Below are 22,770 nucleotides of genomic sequence, written 5' to 3'. Positions count from 1 at the left end.
AGCACCCATGGGACCAGCCACCCAGTAATGCTAGCCATTGCAGCCCCCGCAGTAGTTTGAGATGCGCTGGGGGCTGCGGAAGCGCTTCCGTATATTGCTGTGTTAAAAGAACCACCAAAAATGGCCGCCGCCAAGGAGGAGACAGAAGCTAGAGGTCACATTTGACTTCAGAGCCTGTCTCCTTGGCGGCAGCACAGCGGGCAGCACAGCGGGCGATCAGCAATAGTCTGTGCATGCATATGCACCGCAATGCATACGCGAGTCGCCAAACAACAACAGGCATCACCGACCAGAGACAGGATGGTGCAAAAATTCCGATCGCATGAGCGTTTGAAAGGTGATTGACATGAAGAGGCCATTTGTGGGTGGTAACTGACCGTTTACTGGGAGTGTCTGGAAAAATGCAGGTGTTCCCAAGCATTTTCATGGAGGGTGTCTGACATCAGCTCCGGCCCCGATCTGCCTGTTCTCTTCGCTCTGTGGGAGTAAGTCCTGGGCTGTGCACAAACTGCACACACTGGATTTTTGCAGCTCGGCGTACACATTCAATCACAAATTTGCACGATACAAATTTACACTTCCCTTGGGTGGCGAATATCTGATCGCAGGATAGCAAAGTTACCCACTTAGTACTGCAACCCTGGAGGAAGAATCCATTGGACTAAAGAAACCATGACACGAGGAACCACACCTATTTTACCATGAGTAATGGTATGCATATTATTGATATCAAGATAAAGAAACCTTGGAGTGTGTTCTCCTACTCTTGAAAGTGTAAGTGAGGTGTGCTCTCGTCAAGGAGCATGTAACCCTCGGCTAACGAGCATGTAACCTCCGGCCAATAAACATGTAACCCCTGGCAAGGAGCATGTAACCCCTAGCAATGAGCATTTAACCCCCGGCAAGGAGCATGTAACCCCTGACAAGGAGCATGTAATCCCTGGCAACTAGCATGGAACCCCTGGCAATGAGCATGTAACCCCCGGCAAAGAGCATGTAACCCTTGGCAAGGAGCATGTAACCCCCAGCAATGAGCATGGAACCCCTGGCAAAGAGCATGTAACCCTTGGCAAGGAGCATGTAACCCCCAGCAATGAGCATGGAACCCCTGGCAATGAGCATGTAACTAGAGATGAGCGCCTCAAATTTTTCGGGTTTTGTGTTTTGGTTTTGGGTTCGGTTCCGCGGCCGTGTTTTGGGTTCGAACGCGTTTTGGCAAAACCTCACCGAATTATTTTTGTCGGATTCGGGTGTGTTTTGGATTCGGGTGTTTTTTTCCAAAAACACTAAAAAACAGCTTAAATCATAGAATTTGGGGGTCATTTTGATCCCAAAGTATTATTAACCTCAAAAACCATAATTTACACTCATTTTCAGTCTATTCTGAATACCTCACACCTCACAATATTATTTTTAGTCCTAAAATTTGCACCGAGGTCGCTGTGTGAGTAAGATAAGCGACCCTAGTGGCCGACACAAACACCGGGCCCATCTAGGAGTGGCACTGCAGTGTCACGCAGGATGTCCCTTCCAAAAAACCCTCCCCAAACAGCACATGACGCAAAGAAAAAAAGAGGCGCAATGAGGTAGCTGTGTGAGTAAGATTAGCGACCCTAGTGGCCGACACAAACACCGGGCCCATCTAGGAGTGGCACTGCAGTGTCACGCAGGATGGCCCTTCCAAAAAACCCTCCCCAAACAGCACATGACGCAAAGAAAAAAAGAGGCGCAATGAGGTAGCTGTGTGAGTAAGATTAGCGACCCTAGTGGCCGACACAAACACCGGGCCCATCTAGGAGTGGCACTGCAGTGTCACGCAGGATGGCCCTTCCAAAAAACCCTCCCCAAACAGCACATGACGCAAAGAAAAAAAGAGGCGCAATGAGGTAGCTGACTGTGTGAGTAAGATTAGCGACCCTAGTGGCCGACACAAACACCGGGCCCATCTAGGAGTGGCACTGCAGTGTCACGCAGGATGTCCCTTCCAAAAAACCCTCCCCAAACAGCACATGACGCAAAGAAAAAAAGAGGCGCAATGAGGTAGCTGTGTGAGTAAGATTAGCGACCCTAGTGGCCGACACAAACACCGGGCCCATCTAGGAGTGGCACTGCAGTGTCACGCAGGATGTCCCTTCCAAAAAACCCTCCCCAATCAGCACATGATGCAAAGAAAAAGAAAAGAAAAAAGAGGTGCAAGATGGAATTATCCTTGGGCCCTCCCACCCACCCTTATGTTGTATAAACAAAACAGGACATGCACACTTTAACCAACCCATCATTTCAGTGACAGGGTCTGCCACACGACTGTGACTGATATGACGGGTTGGTTTGGACCCCCCCCAAAAAAGAAGCAATTAATCTCTCCTTGCACAAACTGGCTCTACAGAGGCAAGATGTCCACCTCATCTTCACCCTCCGATATATCACCGTGTACATCCCCCTCCTCACAGATTATCAATTCGTCCCCACTGGAATCCACCATCTCAGCTCCCTGTGTACTTTGTGGAGGCAATTGCTGCTGGTCAATGTCTCCGCGGAGGAATTGATTATAATTCATTTTAATGAACATCATCTTCTCCACATTTTCTGGATGTAACCTCGTACGCCGATTGCTGACAAGGTGAGCGGCGGCACTAAACACTCTTTCGGAGTACACACTTGTGGGAGGGCAACTTAGGTAGAATAAAGCCAGTTTGTGCAAGGGCCTCCAAATTGCCTCTTTTTCCTGCCAGTATAAGTACGGACTGTGTGACGTGCCTACTTGGATGCGGTCACTCATATAATCCTCCACCATTCTATCAATGTTGAGAGAATCATATGCAGTGACAGTAGACGACATGTCCGTAATCGTTGGCAGGTCCTTCAGTCCGGACCAGATGTCAGCATCAGCAGTCGCTCCAGACTGCCCTGCATCACCGCCAGCGGGTGGGCTCGGAATTCTGAGCCTTTTCCTCGCACCCCCAGTTGCGGGAGAATGTGAAGGAGGAGATGTTGACAGGTCGCGTTCCGCTTGACTTGACAATTTTGTCACCAGCAGGTCTTTCAACCCCAGCAGACCTGTGTCTGCCGGAAAGAGAGATCCAAGGTAGGCTTTAAATCTAGGATCGAGCACGGTGGCCAAAATGTAGTGCTCTGATTTCAACAGATTGACCACCCGTGAATCCTTGTTAAGCGAATTAAGGGCTGCATCCACAAGTCCCACGTGCCTAGCGGAATCGCTCCGTGTTAGCTCCTTCTTCAATGCCTCCAGCTTCTTCTGCAAAAGCCTGATGAGGGGAATGACCTGACTCAGGCTGGCAGTGTCTGAACTGACTTCACGTGTGGCAAGTTCAAAGGGCATCAGAACCTTGCACAACGTTGAAATCATTCTCCACTGCACTTGAGACAGGTGCATTCCATCTCCTATATCGTGCTCAATTGTATAGGCTTGAATGGCCTTTTGCTGCTCCTCCAACCTCTGAAGCATATAGAGGGTTGAATTCCACCTCGTTACCACTTCTTGCTTCAGATGATGGCAGGGCAGGTTCAGTAGTTTTTGGTGGTGCTCCAGTCTTCTGTACGTGGTGCCTGTACGCCGAAAGTGTCCCGCAATTTTTCTGGCCACCGACAGCATCTCTTGCACGCCCCTGTCGTTTTTTAAAAAATTCTGCACCACCAAATTCAAGGTATGTGCAAAACATGGGACGTGCTGGAATTTGCCCATATTTAATGCACACACAATATTGCTGGCGTTGTCCGATGCCACAAATCCACAGGAGAGTCCAATTGGGGTAAGCCATTCCGCGATGATCTTCCTCAGTTGCCGTAAGAGGTTTTCAGCTGTGTGCGTATTCTGGAAAGCGGTGATACAAAGCGTAGCCTGCCTAGGAAAGAGTTGGCGTTTGCGAGATGCTGCTACTGGTGCCGCCGCTGCTGTTCTTGCGGCGGGAGTCCATACATCTACCCAGTGGGCTGTCACAGTCATATAGTCCTGACCCTGCCCTGCTCCACTTGTCCACATGTCCGTGGTTAAGTGGACATTGGGTACAACTGCATTTTTTAGGAGACTGGTGAGTCTTTTTCTGACGTCCGTGTACATTCTCGGTATCGCCTGCCTAGAGAAGTGGAACCTAGATGGTATTTGGTAACGGGGGCACACTGCCTCAATAAATTGTCTAGTTCCCTGTGAACTAACGGCGGATACCGGACGCACGTCTAACACCAACATAGTTGTCAAGGACTCAGTTATCCGCTTTGCAGTAGGATGACTGCTGTGATATTTCATCTTCCTCGCAAAGGACTGTTGAACAGTCAATTGCTTACTGGAAGTAGTACAAGTGGGCTTACGACTTCCCCTCTGGGATGACCATCGACTCCCAGCGGCAACAACAGCAGCGCCAGCAGCAGTAGGCGTTACACGCAAGGATGCATCGGAGGAATCCCAGGCAGGAGAGGACTCGTCAGACTTGCCAGTGACATGGCCTGCAGGACTATTGGCATTCCTGGGGAAGGAGGAAATTGACACTGAGGGAGTTGGTGGGGTGGTTTGCGTGAGCTTGGTTACAAGAGGAAGGGATTTACTGGTCAGTGGACTGCTTCCGCTGTCACCCAAAGTTTTTGAACTTGTCACTGACTTATTATGAATGCGCTGCAGGTGACGTATAAGGGAGGATGTTCCGAGGTGGTTAACGTCCTTACCCCTACTTATTACAGCTTGACAAAGGGAACACACGGCTTTACACCTGTTGTCCGCATTTCTGGTGAAATACCTCCACACCGAAGAGCTGATTTTTTTGGTATTTTCACCTGGCATGTCAACGGCCATATTCCTCCCACGGACAACAGGTGTCTCCCCGGGTGCCTGACTTAAACAAACCACCTCACCATCAGAATCCTCCTGGTCAATTTCCTCCCCAGCGCCAGCAACACCCATATCCTCCTCATCCTGGTGTACTTCAACACTGACATCTTCAATCTGACTATCAGGAACTGGACTGCGGGTGCTCCTTCCAGCACTTGCAGGGGGCATGCAAATAGTGGAAGGCGCATGCTCTTCACGTCCAGTGTTGGGAAGGTCAGGCATCGCAAATGACACAATTGGACTCTCCTTGTGGATTTGGGATTTCAAAGAACGCACAGTTCTTTGCGGTGCTTTTGCCAGCTTGAGTCTTTTCAGTTTTCTAGCGAGAGGCTGAGTGCTTCCATCCTCATGTGAAGCTGAACCACTAGCCATGAACATAGGCCAGGGCCTCAGCCGTTCCTTGCCACTCCGTGTGGTAAATGGCATATTGGCAAGTTTACGCTTCTCCTCCGACAATTTTATTTTAGGTTTTGGAGTCCTTTTTTTTCTGATATTTGGTGTTTTGGATTTGACATGCTCTGTACTATGACATTGGGCATCGGCCTTGGCAGACGACGTTGCTGGCATTTCATCGTCTCGGCCATGACTAGTGGCAGCAGCTTCAGCACGAGGTGGAAGTGGATCTTGATCTTTCCCTAATTTTGGAACCTCAACTTTTTTGTTCTCCATATTTTATAGGCAGAACTAAAAGGCACCTCAGGTAAACAATGGAGATGGATGGATTGGATACTAGTATACAATTATGGACGGACTGCCACGGTTAGGTGGTATAAAAAAACCACGGTTAGGTGGTATATATTATAATAATAATACAATTATGGATGGACGGACTGCCTGCCGACTGCCGACACAGAGGTAGCCACAGCCGTGAACTACCGCACTGTACACTGGTTGATAAAGAGATAGTAGTATACTCGTAACAACTAGTATGACACTATGACGACGGTATAAAGAATGAAAAAAAAACCACGGTTAGGTGGTATATATTATAATAATAATACAATTATGGATGGACGGACTGCCTGCCGACTGCCGACACAGAGGTAGCCACAGCCGTGAACTACCGCACTGTACACTGGTTGATAAAGAGATAGTAGTATACTCGTAACAACTAGTATGACACTATGACGACGGTATAAAGAATGAAAAAAAAACCACGGTTAGGTGGTATATATTATAATAATAATACAATTATGGATGGACGGACTGCCTGCCGACTGCCGACACAGAGGTAGCCACAGCCGTGAACTACCGCACTGTACACTGGTTGATAAATAGATAGTAGTATACTCGTAACAACTAGTATGACACTATGACGACGGTATAAAGAATGAAAAAAAAACCACGGTTAGGTGGTATATATTATAATAATAATACAATTATGGATGGACGGACTGCCTGCCGACTGCCGACACAGAGGTAGCCACAGCCGTGAACTACCGCACTGTACACTGGTTGATAAAGAGATAGTAGTATACTCGTAACAACTAGTATGACACTATGACGACGGTATAAAGAATGAAAAAAAAAACACGGTTAGGTGGTATATATTATAATAATAATACAATTATGGATGGACGGACTGCCTGCCGACTGCCGACACAGAGGTAGCCACAGCCGTGAACTACCGCACTGTACACTGGTTGATAAAGAGATAGTAGTATACTCGTAACAACTAGTATGACACTATGACGACGGTATAAAGAATGGAAAAAAAACCACGGTTAGGTGGTATATATTATAATAATAATACAATTATGGATGGACGGACTGCCTGCCGACTGCCGACACAGAGGTAGCCACAGCCGTGAACTACCGCACTGTACACTGGTTGATAAAGAGATAGTAGTATACTCGTAACAACTAGTATGACACTATGACGACGGTATAAAGAATGGAAAAAAAACCACGGTTAGGTGGTATATATTATAATAATAATACAATTATGGATGGACGGACTGCCTGCCGACTGCCGACACAGAGGTAGCCACAGCCGTGAACTACCGCACTGTACACTGGTTGATAAAGAGATAGTAGTATACTCGTAACAACTAGTATGACACTATGACGACGGTATAAAGAATGGAAAAAAAACCACGGTTAGGTGGTATATATTATAATAATAATACAATTATGGATGGACGGACTGCCTGCCGACTGCCGACACAGAGGTAGCCACAGCCGTGAACTACCGCACTGTACACTGGTTGATAAAGAGATAGTAGTATACTCGTAACAACTAGTATGACACTATGACGACGGTATAAAGAATGGAAAAAAAACCACGGTTAGGTGGTATATATTATAATAATAATACAATTATGGATGGACGGACTGCCTGCCGACTGCCGACACAGAGGTAGCCACAGCCGTGAACTACCGCACTGTACACTGGTTGATAAAGAGATAGTAGTATACTCGTAACAACTAGTATGACACTATGACGACGGTATAAAGAATGGAAAAAAAACCACGGTTAGGTGGTATATATTATAATAATAATACAATTATGGATGGACGGACTGCCTGCCGACTGCCGACACAGAGGTAGCCACAGCCGTGAACTACCGCACTGTACACTGGTTGATAAAGAGATAGTAGTATACTCGTAACAACTAGTATGACACTATGACGACGGTATAAAGAATGGAAAAAAAACCACGGTTAGGTGGTATATATTATAATAATAATACAATTATGGATGGACGGACTGCCTGCCGACTGCCGACACAGAGGTAGCCACAGCCGTGAACTACCGCACTGTACACTGGTTGATAAAGAGATAGTAGTATACTCGTAACAACTAGTATGACACTATGACGACGGTATAAAGAATGGAAAAAAAACCACGGTTAGGTGGTATATATTATAATAATAATACAATTATGGATGGACGGACTGCCTGCCGACTGCCGACACAGAGGTAGCCACAGCCGTGAACTACCGCACTGTACACTGGTTGATAAAGAGATAGTAGTATACTCGTAACAACTAGTATGACACTATGACGACGGTATAAAGAATGGAAAAAAAACCACGGTTAGGTGGTATATATTATAATAATAATACAATTATGGATGGACGGACTGCCTGCCGACTGCCGACACAGAGGTAGCCACAGCCGTGAACTACCGCACTGTACACTGGTTGATAAAGAGATAGTAGTATACTCGTAACAACTAGTATGACACTATGACGGTATAAAGAAAGAAAAAAAAATACCACGGTTAGGTGGTATATATTGTAATACAATTATGGATGGACGGACTGCCTGCCGAGTTCCGACTGCCGACACAGAGGTAGCCACAGCCGTGAACTACCGCACTGTACTGTGTCTGCTGCTAATATAGACTGGTTGATAAAGAGATAGTATACAATACATACAACAATGAATATACTACTATACTGGTGGTCAGGCACTGTGGTCACCACTAGTCACACTGGCAGTGGCACTCCTGCAGCAAAAGTGTGCACTGTTTAATTTTAAATTAATATAATATTATGTACTCCTGGGGGCTCCTGCTATAACAACCTGCAGTGCTCCCCAGTCTCCCCCACAATTATTATAAGCTTTGCCTTTTATACATTGATGTGCAGCACACTGGGCTGAGCTGAGTGCACACAGACTGAGTCACACTGTGTGACTGGCTGCTGCTGTGTATCGTTTTTTTTCAGGCAGAGAACGGATATAGCAGAGAACGGATATATATTAAAATAAATAAAAGTTAACTAACAACAACTGCACTGGTCACTGTGGTAAACTCTGTCTGACTCTGCACAATCTCTCTCTCTCTTCTAATCTAATTTCTAATGGAGAGGACGCCAGCCACGTCCTCTCCCTATCAATCTCAATGCACGTGTGAAAATGGCGGCGACGCGCGGCTCCTTATATAGAATCCGAGTCTCGCGAGAATCCGACAGCGTCATGATGACGTTCGGGCGCGCTCGGGTTAACCGAGCAAGGCGGGAGGATCCGAGTCTGCTCGGACCCGTGAAAAAAACATGAAGTTCGTGCGGGTTCGGTTTCAGAGAAACCGAACCCGCTCATCTCTAATAATAATAACCCTTTTATTTGGAGCTATTATAATAATATGCAGCACAGGCGAGCGTACCCCTACACCACACAGGGCAAACCCTGTAAAATTATTTGGATAATAATATAAGTACTGTAAATAAACCTTTAATTTGGAGTAAATAATATACAGCACAAGACACCACCACTGGACTGATACAGCACAAGACAGCACCACTGGACTGGACTTATACGGCAGTACCACTGGACATATACGGCAGTATCACTGGACTGGATTTATATGCCAGTACCACTGGAATTATACGGCAGTATACGGCAGTACCACTGGACTTATACGACAGTACCACTGGACATACACGGCAGTATCACTGAGCTGGACTTATACGCCAGTACCAATGGAATTATATGGCAGGATCACTGGACTTATATGGCAGTACCACTGGAATTATACAGCAGTAACACTGGACTTATACGGCAGTACCACTGGACATATATGGCAGTATCACTGGACTGGATTTATATGCCAGTACCACTGGAATTAAACGGCAGGATCACTGGAATTATATGGCAGTACCACTGGACTTATACGGCAGGACCACTGGACATATACAGCAGTATCACTGGACTGGACTTATACACCAGTACCACTGGAATTATATGGCAGGATCACTGGAGATATACACCGGTTCCACTGGAATTATATGACCAGATCACTGGACTTACACTGGACTTATACGACAGGATCACTGGAATTATACAGCAGTACCACTGGACTTATACGGCAGTACCACTGGACATATACGGAAGTATCACTGGACTGGACTTGTACGCCTGTACCACTGGTATTATATGCAAGTACCACTGGAATTATATAGCAGGATCACTGGATTTATTATTATTATTATTATTATCCTTTATTTATATGGCACCACAAGGGATCCACAGCGCCCAATTACAGAGTACATAAATAATCAAACAGGAAAACAGCAACTTACAGTTAATGACAGTATAGGACAAGTACAGGGTAAATGAACATAGTTACATCAGCAGATGACACTGGAATAAGTATCAGGTGGCAGAAGACTGCTGGATTTGGTGCAGTTGAAGTACCACTGAAATTATACAGCAGGATCACTGGACTTACATGGCAGTACCACTGGATTTACATGACAGTACCACTGGACATATACAGCAGTATCACTGGACTGGACTTATTCGCAAGTACCACTGGAATTATACGTCAGGATCACTAGAATTATATGGCAGTACCACTGGACATATACGGAAGTATCACTGGACTGGACTTGTACGCCTGTACCACTGGTATTATAGGCCAGTACCACTGGAATTATACACAGGATCACTGGAATTATACGAAAGTACCACTGGATTTATACGGCAGTACCACTGGACATATAAGGCAGTATCACTGGACTGAATTTATATGCCAGTACCACTGGAATTATACACCAGTACCACTGGAATTATATGGTAGGATCACTGGACATATACGGCAGTACCACTGGAGTTATACGGCATTACCACTGGACATATACGGCAGTATCACTGGACTAGATTTATATGCCAGTACCACTGGAATTATACATCAGGATCACTGGAATTATACGGTAGTATCACTGGAATTATACGGCAGTAACACTGGACATATACGACAGTATCAATGGACATATACAGCAGTATCACTGGACTGGACTTATACGCGAGTACCACTGGAACTATACGCCAGTACCACTGAAATTATACAGCAGGATCACTGGACTTACATGGCGGTACCACTGGACTTATATGGCAGTACCACTGGACATATACGGCAGTATCACTGGACTGGACTTATACGCCAGTACCACTGGAATTATACGGCAGGATCACTGGACTTATACGCCAGTACCACTAGAATTATATGACAGGATCGCTGGAATTATACGGCAGTACCACTGGACTTATACGGCAGTACCACTGGACATATATATGGCAGTATCACTTGACTGGATTTATACGCCAGTACCACTGGAATTATACGGCAGGATCACTGGACCTAGACGCCAGTACCACTGGAATTACACGGCAAGATTACTTGAATTATACGGCAGTACCACTGGACTTATACGGCAGTACCACTGGACATATACGGCAGTATCACTGGACTGGATTTATATGACAGTACTACTGTAATTATATGCCAGTACCACTGGAATTATATGGCAGGATCATTGGACTTACATGGCAGTACCACTGGACTTATATGGTAGTAACACTGGACATATATGGCAGTATCACTGGACTGAATTTATATTCCAGTACCACTGGAATTATACACCAGTACCACTGGAATTATACGGCAGGATCACTGGAGATATACGCCGGTTCCACTGGAATTATACGACCGGATCACTGGAATTATATGGTAGTACTACTTGACTTATACGGCAGTACCACTAGACATATACGTCAGTATCACTGGACTGGACTTATAAACCAGTACCACTGGACTGGACTTATACACCAGTACCACTGGACTTATACGCCAGTACCACTGAAATTATACAGCAGGATCACTGGACTTACATGGCAGTACCACTGGACTTATATGACAGTACCACTGGACATATACAGCAGTATCACTGGACTGGACTTATTCGCAAGTACCACTGGAATTATACGTCAGGATCACTGGATTTATACGCCAGTACCACTGGAATTATACGACAGGATCACTGGAATTATACGGCAGTACCACTGGACATATACGGAAGTATCACTGGACTGGACTTGTACGCCTGTACCACTGGTATTATATGCCAGTACTACTGGAGTTATACAACAGGATCACTGGAATTATACGGAAGTACCACTGGACTTATACGGCAGTACCACTGGACATACATAGCAGTATCACTGGACTGAATTTATATGCCAGTACCACTGGAATTATACACCAGTACCACTGGAATTATACGGCAGGATCACTGGACATATACGGCAGTACCACTGGAGTTATACGGCAGTACCACTGGACATATACGGCAGTATCACTGGACTAGATTTATACGCCAGTACCACTGGAATTATACGTCAGGGTCACTGGAATTATACGGCAGTATCACTGGACTTATATGGCAGTACCGCTGGACATATATGACAGTATCAATGGATATATACGGCAGTATTACTGGACTTGACTTATACGCCAGTACCACTGGAACTATACGCCAGTACCACTGAAATTATACAGCAGGATCACAGGACTTACATGGCAGTACCACTGCACTTATATGGCAGTACCACTGGACATATACGGCAGTATCACTGGACTGGACTTATACGCTAGTACCACTGGAATTATACGGCAGGATCACTGGACTTATACGCCAGTACCACTAGAATTATATGACAGGATCACTGGAATTATACGGCAGTACCACTGGACTTATACGGCAGTACCACTGGACATATATATTGCAGTATCACTTGACTGGATTTATATGCCAGTACCACTGGAATTATACGGCAGGATCACTGGACCTAGACGCCAATACCACTGGAGTTACACGATAAGATTACTGGAATTATACGGCAGTACCACTGGACTTATATGGCAGTACCACTGGACATATACGGCAGTATCACTGGACTGGACTTATACGACAGTACCACTGTAATTATATGCCAGTACCACTGGAATTATATGGCAGGATCATTGGACTTACATGGCAGTACCACTGGACTTATACGGCAGTACCACTGGACATATACGGCAGTATCACTGGACTGGATTTATATGCCAGTGCCACTGGAATTATACGCCAGGATCAGTGGATTTATACACCAGTACCACTGGAATTACATGACAGGATCACTGGAGTTAAAAGACAGTACCACTGGACTTATACGGCAGTACCACTGGACATATACGGCAGTATCACTGGACTGGACTTATACGCCAGTACCACTAGAATTATACGTCAGGATCACTGGACCTAGACACCAGTACCACTGGAATTATCCGACAAGATTACTGGAATTATACGGCAGTACCACTGGATTTATACGGCAGTACCACTGGACTTATACGGCAGGATCACTGGACTGGACTTATACACCAGTACCACTGTAATTATATGGCAGTACCACTGGAATTAAATGGCAGGATCAATGGATTTATATGCCAGTACCACTGGACTTATACGGCAGTACCACTGGACATATATGGCAGTATCTCTGAACTGGATTTATACGCCAGTACCACTGGAATTATACGACAGGATTACTGAACTTATACGGCAGTACCACTGGACTTATATGCCAGTACCACTGGACTTTTACGGCAGTATCACTGGACTGGATTTATACGCCAGTACCACTGGAATTATACGTCAGGATCACTGGAATTATACGGCAGTATCACTGGACTTATACGGCAGTATCAATGGACATATACGGCAGTATCACTGGACTGGACTTATACGCCAGTACCACTGGAACTATATGCCAGTACCACTGAAATTATACAGCAGGATCACTGGACTTACATGGCAGTACCACTGGACTTATATGGCAGTACCACTGGACATATACGGCAGTATCACTGGACTGGACTTATACGCCAGTACCACTGGAATTATACGGCAGGATCACTGGACTTATACACCAGTACCACTAGAATTATACGACAGGATAACTGGAATTATACGGCAGTACCACTGGACTTATACGGCTGTACCACTGGACATATATATGGCAGTATCACTTGACTGGACTTATACGACCTAGACGCCAGTACCACTGGAATTACACAATAAGATTACTGGAATTATACGGCAGTACCACTGGACTTATACGGCAGTATCACTGGACATATACGGCAGTGTCACTGGACTGGATTTATACGACAGCACCACCGTAATTATATGCCAGTACCACTGGCATTATATGACAGGATCACTGGCGTTATATGACAGTACCACTGGACTTATACGGCAGTACCACTGGACATATACGGCAGTATCACTGGACTGGACTTATACGCCAGTACCACTGGAATTATACGGCAGGATCACTGGACTTATACACCAGTACCACTAGAATTATACGACAGGATAACTGGAATTATACGGCAGTACCACTGGACTTATACGGCTGTACCACTGGACATATATATGGCAGTATCACTTGACTGGACTTATACGACCTAGACGCCAGTACCACTGGAATTACACAATAAGATTACTGGAATTATACGGCAGTACCACTGGACTTATACGGCAGTATCACTGGACATATACGGCAGTGTCACTGGACTGGATTTATACGACAGCACCACTGTAATTATATGCCAGTACCACTGGCATTATATGACAGGATCACTGGCGTTATATGACAGTACCACTGGACTTATACGGCAGTACCACTGGACATATACGGCAGTATCACTGGACTGGACTTATACGCCAGTACCACTGGAATTATACGTCAGGATCACTGGACCTAGACGGCAGTACCACTGGAATTATACGGCAGTACCACTGGATTTATATGGCAGTACCACTGGACTTAAACAGCAGTACCACTGGACTGGACTTATACGCCAGTACCACTGTAATTATATGGCAGTACCACTGGAATTATATGGCAGGATCACTGGATTTATATGCCAGTACCACTGGAATTATACGGCATTACCACTGGACATATATGGCAGTATCTCTGAACTGGACTTATATGCCAGTACCACTGGAATTATACGACAGGATCACTGAACTTATATGGCAGTACCACTGGTTTTATATGCCAGCACCACTGGACTTATATGGCAGTACCACTGGACTGAATTTATACGGCAGTACCACTGGACTTATACTGCAGTACCACTGGACTTATATGGCAGTACCACTGGACTTATACGGCAGTATCACTGAACTTATATAGCAGTATCACTGGACTGGATATATACGGCAGTACCACTGGATTTATACAGCAGTACCACTAAACTGGATTTATATGGCAGTACCACTGGACATATACGGCAGTATCACTGGATTTATATAGCAGTACCACTGGACATATTTGGCAGTATCACTGTACATACACGGCAGTACAACTGGACCTGAAATATACGTCAGTATCAATGGATTTACAGTATATGGCAGTACCACTCGACATATACGGCAGAGTCACTGGAATTATATGGCAGTACCACCGGACTGGATTTATACAGCAGTACCACTGGACTTATATGGCAGTATCACTGGATTTATACAGCAGTATCAGTGAAATTATATGCCAATACCACTGGACATATACAACAGTATCACTGGACATATACGGCAGTACCACTGGACTGGATTTATATGGCAGTACCACTGGACTTATACGGCAGTACCACAGGACTGGATTTATACGGCAGTACCACTGGACTGAACTTATACGGCAGTACCACTGGACTGGATTTTTATGGCAGTACCACTGCACATATACAGCAGTATCACTGGAATTATATGGAAGTACCACTGGACATATACGGCATTACCACTGGACTGGATTTATTCGGCAGTACCACTGGATTTATATGGCAGTACCACCGGACATATACAGCAGTATCACTGGAATTACATGGCAGTACCATTGGACTTATATGGCTTTTCCACTGGACTGGATTTATACGGCAGTAGCACTGGACTTATACAGCAGTACCAGTGGACTTATACGGCAGGATCACTGGAATTATATGGCAGTACCACTGGACATATACGGCAATATCACTGGACATATACGGCAGTACCACTGGACTGGATTTATATGGCAGTATCACTGGACTTATACAGCAGAACCACTGGACTGTATTTTTTATGGCAGTACCACTGGATTTATATGGAAGTACCACTGGACATATACGGCAGTATCACTGGACTTATCTGGCAGTACCAATGGATTGGATTTATACGGCAGTATCACTGAACTTATACAGCAGTATCACTGCTCATATACGACAGTATCACTGTAAATATACGGCAGTATCACTGGACTTATACGGCAGCACAAGGACACCACCACTGGACTAATGCAGGACAACACTACACCACTGCAATGGACTGGATTTATACAGCAGTACTGGACACCACCACTGTGACTGATGCAGCACAACACAGCACTGGAATAACACACATAAGACAGAGCAGGTCACCACGCCACTTTCCCACACAGACAGTCACTGACAGACACTGAGGAGAGAGACACGTCCTCTCGCTACACTCTCCAGGACTGGAGTAAAAATGGTGGCAATGCATTGCTCCTTATATGGAATTCAAAACCTGCGAGAATCGAACAGCGGGATGATGATGTTTTGCCTCGTTCTGGTTTCCAAGTCAGGCAGGAAAACCCTATCTGGATTTGGTTCGGGCTCGGGACGTGATGTTCGGTAGGGTTCGGTTCTCAGAGAACCGAACCCGCTCATCTCTTTTATATATATATATATATATATATATATATATATACAGTATATATATATATATATATATCTTTATATATATACTAGGTGCTTCATCGCGCCCTACGGGCGCTCTTCACACCGTCGGAAGGGGCTACGCCCCCTTAACCCCTGCACACCTTTCTGGGGTTCAATATATGGAGTATTACCTGCATTCCTAGTTTTGTTAGTGTTTGAATATTGTACAATGATGGGGCGTCCGATGGTGAAGGGGGCGTAGTCCATTGCAACAGGAAGGGGTTTGGGGAGTGGGGACCGCGGATGGGGGAGGGGGTATGAAGGCGCTGTGTGTGGGGTAGGAGCAGGGGTGTCACAGGTGGGGGATGGCAGCTGCAGAGCTGTTGCGGATGGAGGAGGGGTTCCGAAGGCACTGCAGATGGGGATGGGGTGGGTGCGGGTGTGCAGTGGATGGGGGAGGTGTCCAGGGGGCGCGGTGGGTGGGGGAGGGGTAGATGCGGGAGTAACGTGGGTGGGGGAGTGGCGGGTGCGGTGCTGTTGCGAATGGTGTAGGCGATGCAGATTGGGAAGGGCCTGCTGCGTGGGTGGGGTAGGGGATCCAAAGGTGCAGCGGGCGGGGGAGAGCCAGATGCGGGGTGTGGCGGATGGGGGAGGGGCTGCTGCAGATGGGGGAGGGGTTTGGAAGACACTGCGGGTGGGGTAGGGGGTCCGAAGGCGCAGTGGGTGGGGGTGCCACGGGTGGTGGAGGGGCAGGTGCGGGGGTTTGCGGGGGATGGGGAGGGGTCCAGGGGCGCTGCAGGTGGTGGAGGGGCAGATATCAGTGCACATAGTCTCTGTGGTAGTTAGTGAGGGTTGGTGATGGTGTGAGAGGGGTGAAGGCCAGTACACAGACAGGCAGTTAGAGAGCAGGATGAGGGTGACAGGGCATAGTGACGGGGAGTACTTAGCAGATATAGGGGTGGGCTACAGGTGTGATGTCACAGTGTGTGTACCTTTGCTCTCATGTGTGAGGTATGTGAGGTATGTGTGAGGTATGTGTGAGGTATGTGTGAGGTATGTGTGAGGTAAGGATGTGCGGGTCGTGGTGGCCACTAACCTCCAGGCTGCTGCTGTGAGATGGTGACTGCAGAGGGAGGGAGCTCAGACCCAGCAGCAATGGGTCGTGGTCAGCATTCCTTCCTGGCCCCGTTCCGCCGCACACTGTCCGCCCCGTCTGACGGGCGTCATTCCTCCATCCTGCATGGCAGCGTCAGCTGCTGTGATCGCGGAGCATAGGTAAGCGTCCGGAGCCCTGTGGGCGGGCAGGCATGGTGTTTCCCTGGAGAGGTGCGGCGCGCGTCCTTAGGCTGCAGACGGAGGGAGCTCCGGCCCAGCAGCAATGTTGATTAGTGCGTGTCCCGTCCTGGCGCTGTCCTGCTGCACATCCTCCGCACCGCTTGCCGTTGAGCATGGCAGCCCTTGTCTGTATGCTGCAGATGCTGATCTAGCGGCGCCTGAGTTAGCGCCCTCTCCCTGGGGTGTGGGTGTCAGGCGGCAGGTATGGTGTGTAGGTGGGAGAGGAGCTGCGGGCGGCGACTCGCTGCCTGCAAGTACCCTCCATATCAGCGCTGTTCCCCTCCCTGCAGATAGTGTCAGTGGCCGTGGTGTACTTTTGCTACTGGTGGCCAGGGCCGGTGCTAGGGTGTTCGGCGCCCCCCTGCAAACTATGAATTTTGCGCCCTCCCATATTCCTTTGTTGTGCATCGGGAAAAGTGGGGTGGTCTCACAACTAAGGGGCATGGCCACACAATAGTACCCCCATTTAAAATTACGCCACAATGTAGCACAATCTTATTCATCTTATACGTAATGCCCCACCCGTAGTAGTAGCGTCCTTATACGTAATGCCCCACCCGTAGTAGTAGCGTCCATATACGTAATGCCCCCCCAATAGTAGTAGTGTCCTTATACATAATGCCCCCCCAGTAGTAGTAGCAGTTATATGTAATGCTCCCCAACAGTAATAGTAGCGTCCTTATACATAATGCCCCCCCAGTAGTAGTAGCATCCTTATACATAATGCCCCCCCAGTAGTAGTAGCATCCTTATACATAATGCCCCCCCAGTAGTAGTAGCGTCCTAATACATAATACCCCCCAATAGTAGTAGTGTCCTTATACATAATGCCCCCCCAGTAGTAGTAGCAGTTATATGTAATGCCCCACAACAGTAATAGTAGCATCCTTATACGTAATGCCCCACCCGTAGTAGTAGCGTCCTTATACGTAATGCCCCCCAGTAGTAGTAGTGTCCTTATACGTAATGCCCCCCCAGTAGTAGTAGCAGTTATATGTAATGCCCCCCAACAGTAATAGTAGCATCCTTATACGTAATGCCCCCCCAGTAGTAGTAGCAGTTATATGTAATGCCCCCCAACAGTAATAGTAGCGTCCTTATATGTAATGCCACCCCTGTAGTAGTAGCATCCTTATACATAATGTGCCCCCAGTAGTAGTACCGTCCTTATACATAATGCCCCCCCAGTAGTAGTAGCATCCTTACATGTAATGCCCTCCCAGTAGTAGTAGCACCGTCCTTATACATAATGCCCCCCAGAAGTAATAGAGTCCTTATACATAATCCCCCCCCCAGTAGTAGCGTCCTTATATGTAATGCCACCCCTGTAGTAGTAGCATCCTTATACATAATGTGCCCCCAGTAGTAGTACCGTCCTTATACATAATGCCCCCCCAGTAGTAGTAGCATCCTTACATGTAATGCCCTCCCAGTAGTAGTAGCACCGTCCTTATACATAATGCCCCCCAGAAGTAATAGAGTCCTTATACATAATGCCCCCCCCAGTAGTAGCGTCCTTATATGTAATGCCCCCCAGTATTAGTAGCCTCCTTATACGTAATGTCCCCCTATAGTAGTAGCGTCCTTATACGTAATGCCCCCCCATAGTAGTAGCGTCCTTATACGTAATGCCCCCCCTATAGTAGTAGCGTCCTTATACGTAATGCCCCCCCATAGTAGTAGCGTCCTTATACGTAATGCCCCCCTATAGTAGTAGCGTCCTTATACGTAATGCCCCCCCATAGTAGTAGCGTCCTTATGCGTAATGCCCCCCCATAGTAGTAGTGTCCTTATACGTAATGCCCCCCCTATAGTAGTAGCGTCCTTATACGTAATGCCCCCCTATAGTAGTAGCGTCCTTATACGTAATGCCCCTCTATATTAGTAGCGTCCTTGCATGTAATGGCCCCCCCAGCAGTGGCGTCCATAAAGTGCGCACACACAGACATACCTCACACACACACAATTCACACATATATACAAACACACACACCCCACCATATATACACACACACAGACACACACACACACACACACACACACACACACACACTATATATAAACACACACACACTATATATACACACACACACACACACACACACCACTATATACACACACGCGCACACATTTCTCTCTCACCCTCCACTTACCAAGTCTGGCTGGCCGTCACTGCAATGCTGATTCCACCACTGTTCAGCTGTCTGGTCCCGTGTAGCTCCGCCCCTCTATTCCGTGTAACTCCGCCCCCTCGTGATGCCGTAGCTCCGCCCCCTTTTCGAGACGCACACAGCCCGCTGTCACAGGTGATTGGGGGGGGGGGGAGAGGACAGGCACAGCAGCCGGCAGCTAGTGGCCATCCTCACCTCCATACTGTAAGGTAGGGTCTTGCACCTGACTGCTGCTGGCGCTGGGTATGGAGTAGCTCCCTGCAGCAGATGCAGTTGACTCCGCCCAGCTCTGTGACTCCGCCCAGCGTTACGAGCACAGAGTCACAGATTAAGGCAAATATATAGGAGATATATATATATATATAAAATTTGCCTGCTTCTTTGTTAGGGGCCCCACCATTTGAAGTGCCCCGGGCCCCCCATAGCCTTAATCCAGCTCTGCCTGTTGGGTGTGTTATTATTTTTACCCAAATCCTTCCAATGTTTGTGAAGGCATCTGCTACATTAGTTATCTAGGCACCTCCTCTATGTTACATAATTTTTTGCGAGTTCATGAAAGTTATTTTACAATATTATAATGTACTTAACACCCTCATCATCAACCTCCTCATTAATGACTGGAAATAAATGTAATTGAGGTTAATAATGCTGTAGAAACAAAAACAGGCCCAAATTCTGTGATTTTAGCAGTTTTTATTATTGTAAAAAAAAATACACCTCCAAAACCAAAACACACAAGGGTGGTTTTGGCAAAACCAAATACAGATACAAAACATGAAGGAAATACAGATCCAAAGTCAAACTTTTGGTTGTTCTTTCAGCATGTAATGTGAATTAGCCATTTTATTTATTTTTTTGATTGTACTTATGTCAGCAAGTTACCCTAAGTACAGATGTGTCTTCATACATCTTTGCTGCAGTCACACCAAACAGTCCCTCTTGGCACGCCAGGTCACGTGAGGATCTTCTAGTGTTAGCGACTTTTTGGCATAAAATGCATCCTTTTCGCAACACAATGCGACCAGAACGCATGTGGTGGCTGTGCTGATTAATGTGTGCTACAGAGTTTCTGAATCTGCATACAAAGTGCTACAATGTAGCAGCTTTTTTACAATACAAGTTCTGATTTGCTTCTTATACAATCTCAATCACACACAAGATATACATGTCATATATCAATTTAATCAGCATAGTCTCATTTGCATACTTACATGGGACCTGGTAGCTCACTCACACCAGGCATCTTGCGCTGCATAGGGTATTGAGGCTGGGTGTGTGAGGATACATCTACAAGTTACACCCATTTCTCTTTTAAACTCTAGTAAAGTGTGAACACATCTCTGTAAATAGTGCATGTAAGCAGTTATCTGTATTTTTATGGAAACATTTTACAAATGTGCAAAGATTTTTATGTATCTAATGTTGACTTTGGCCACTGTCGGGTGTCTTCATTTGGTATGAGGGTTTAATTACAGGAAGCACCATGACACAGACCTGATCCTACATGTAAAGATCCTTATTACTTTTGGTGTTTTATCATCATCATCATCATCATCATCATCACAATCTAGAAAATTGACTATCATCAACGTAATGTGAAATACATATTTATGAACCAACTTCTTTAATTTTATGGACAATTCCTAATAATTGGAATAGATATTTACTTTTTTCTCCCAGAGCACCCTATTGATATCATTTGTTCCAAGTTTGTAAAAAGAGAGAAAAAGATTGGATTTATTGGGTGCACACTTTTCTGTTATAAGTATAAAATTTAACTTTTAATATCTTTAATATTAAAATATATTCAGCCGCTCACATATTCTCAGCCTTCTGGCTGGTATAATGTTTACATTATTTACAAAAAAAGCCCACTAAGGGACTAACTAGAGTGAAGTAAAGGATAAATGTGGAGGTGTGATATAAGGTGAAAATAAAAAACAATTTTTGTGAATAAAGAAAACTTATTTAAAATTATTAGATGCGTCCTGTCTTTATTGTGAATCTATTAACATATATTTTGTCTAGATAACTGTCTATTTTATTAGTGTAAACTTGTTGATTTCTGTATTCATATGACTTCTGTCACTGTGATTGCACAGTTTGCCTACAAATGACTGTAACAGAAGGGAAGTGGATACACTGGGGAAATGTTACTTTTTGCCCAAATGTATCTTAAAGGGCTGTAAGTGTTATTTCTCTAGCTCAAGTTGATATGAGCTGGGGTTTAGCACAGCATGTGTAATAAATTCACACTCTTCTGTTGTAATTGCACTATATCCTCAAATATTAGTGCACAGTGATTATTAATCCTCTCTGATAACAACACCCTATATAATAATAGTCCTTTATTATACATATGACATATATTGTGTCATGAACAGGATGTGCTTTCCCCGTTTAATTTTTCTATAAGCAGGAATAGCGTCCCCTTCCTGCAATAGACTATAATAGTTTGTAACAAATGAAATGTAATTTATTATATAGTCCCCAATGGTATCATTAATGTTCAGTCTGCATAGGCTTTATCGTCAATGTAAGAGCCATTATATGCACTTGATTTCCAGGCTTTATCTTGTCAATGACCAATAACTGATTAATGCCACTCATGTGATAACGGTTTATAATTACTGATATTCATTTGACCAATGTGTGAGTCCGTGCATGTGCTGTATTAAAGGGCTCATTTTCCTACACTTGAAATGGTATCTGATTAATACATATACAATCTTCAGTAACCATTACTGGCAGTTCTATGCAAATTTATTTTATAATTCCCACTGATATCGTTGTTTCTGACACAGCATAAACTAGCATGCACATTTAAATATATACATCATACTTTGGCGAACAGTAGTAATTATTCTACACAGGATTTTATTTTAATCCCCACTACTATAATAACTGCCCACGCTGCATGTGCTAGTGC

This window comes from Pseudophryne corroboree, chromosome 4 (assembly GCF_028390025.1).
Source record: "Pseudophryne corroboree isolate aPseCor3 chromosome 4, aPseCor3.hap2, whole genome shotgun sequence".
NCBI lineage: Eukaryota > Metazoa > Chordata > Amphibia > Anura > Myobatrachidae > Pseudophryne > Pseudophryne corroboree.
This window is presented reverse-complemented; position numbering follows the sequence as displayed.